This window comes from Sapajus apella, unplaced genomic scaffold (assembly GCF_009761245.1).
Source record: "Sapajus apella isolate SASKATOON/1434 unplaced genomic scaffold, GSC_monkey_1.0 scaffold3, whole genome shotgun sequence".
In the NCBI taxonomy this organism is placed as follows: Eukaryota; Metazoa; Chordata; class Mammalia; order Primates; family Cebidae; genus Sapajus; species Sapajus apella.
This window is the reverse complement of record NW_022436943.1, coordinates 46,756,561-46,758,294: the sequence shown is the minus strand read 5'-3', so window position 1 is coordinate 46,758,294 and position 1,734 is coordinate 46,756,561. Positions and strand designations below refer to the sequence as shown.

Genomic DNA, 1,734 nt, shown 5'->3' with positions numbered 1-1,734 from the left:
AAAAAAAAAAAAAAAAAAAAAAAAAAAGAAAGCAATGGCCAGTCACAGTGGCTCACAATTCTAATCCCAACACTTTGGGAGGCCAAAGTAGGAGGACTTGAAGCCAGAAGTTCGAGACCAGCCTGAGCAACATAGTGAGGAACCCCCCACCCCAATCTCTAAAATAAAAATAGGCTGGGTGTGGTGGTTTACATCTGTAATCCTAGCACTTTAGGAGGCTGAGGCAGGTAGATAACTTGAGCCCAGGAGTTCAAGACCAGCCTGGCCAATGTGGCAAAACCCTGTCTCTACGAAAAAAGCAAAAATTAGCAGGGCTTCGTGGCACCTGCCTCTATAGTCCCAGCTACTGAGGAGGCTGAGGCAGAGAATCGCTTGAACTCGGGAGGCAGAGAATCACTTGAACCCGGGAGGCAGAGGTTGCAGTGAGCCGAGATCGCAACACTGCACCCAGCCTGGGTGACAGAGCAAGACTCCAAATCAAAATTTAAAAAAAAAAAATTCATTAGCCAGGCATGGTGGCACATGCCTGCAGTTCCAGCTACTGCTGGGGAGGCTGAGGCAGGAGGATCTCTTGAGCTCAGGAAGTTAAGGCTGTAGTAAGCCATGATTGTGCCACTGCACTCCAGCCTGGGTGATGGAGCAAGATCCTGTCTCTGAAAATTAATAAAGAAGGTAGTGATCAATTCTGTAGAAGTCAGTGAAGTAGAGAAAAGGCTATTGGATTTAGCTATTGGGAGATAGTTGTGAATATACTGCAAGAGCTATAGAGGTAGAAACTAAATTGGAGTTTACGGAGTAGATCGATTGTGAGGTGATTTAAACTCATGTTTAAAGACAAAGCTGGAAGGATAGCACAACTATAGTGGTATAACATGTATAGCATTGTCTATTAGAATATACTGCTGTTTAAGTTTTCAAGGAGCCCCAAATTTGTATTGAGTACATCCTATTTAAACCTTATTTGTTGAATTGGTATTTGAATTGACTCAAACAGCGGGGCCCCCATCCCCAAACTAACTTTCTAAAAAATGTAAGGCTTTTGTTTGTTTGTTTGTTTGTTTGAGACAGAGTTTTGCTCTTGTTGCCAGGGCAGGAGTGCAATGGTGCGATCTCAGCTTACCACAACCTCTGCCTCCCGGGTTCAATGGTTCAAGCGATTCTCCTGCCTCAGCCTCCTGAGTAGCTGGATTACAGGCACGCGCCATGATGCCTGGCTAATTTTTGTAATTTTTTAGTAGAGATGGGGTTTCACCATGTTGGTCAGGCTGATCTCGAACTCCTGACCTTGTGATCCGCCCACCTTGGCCTCCCAAAGTGCTGGGATTACAGGCTGAACCACTGCACCAGCTGAATTTAAAGCTTTTTTTTTTTTAAGACGGAGCTTCGCCCTTGTTACCCAGGCTGGAGTGCAATGGCACGATCTCAGCTCACTACCACCTCCACCTCCTGGGTTCTAATCAATTCTCCTGCCTCAGCCTCCCAAGTATCTGGGACTACAAGCGTGCACCACCATGCCCAGCTAATTTTTGTATTTTTAGAAGAGAAGGGGTTTCACGATGTTGACCAGGATGGTCTGATCTCTTGACCTCGTGATCCACCCGCCTCGGCCTACCAAAGTGCTGGGATTATAGGCACGAGCCACCGTGCCTGGCCTGAATTTAAAGCTTTAATAAGCTTGGTCTTCTGTGAAAAATAACTTAGAATTTTTTTTTTTTTTTTTTTTTTTTTTTTTTG

At 45.0% G+C, this 1,734-nt stretch overlaps 1 protein-coding gene across 1 annotated transcript in view; it reads left to right on the top strand.

The window, feature by feature from the left end:
• The window catches only part of ATAD2 (ATPase family AAA domain containing 2), a 70,114-nt gene that overhangs the window by 7,805 nt on the left and 60,575 nt on the right, over window positions 1-1,734 (top strand). The gene's annotated exons all lie outside the window — the stretch shown is intronic.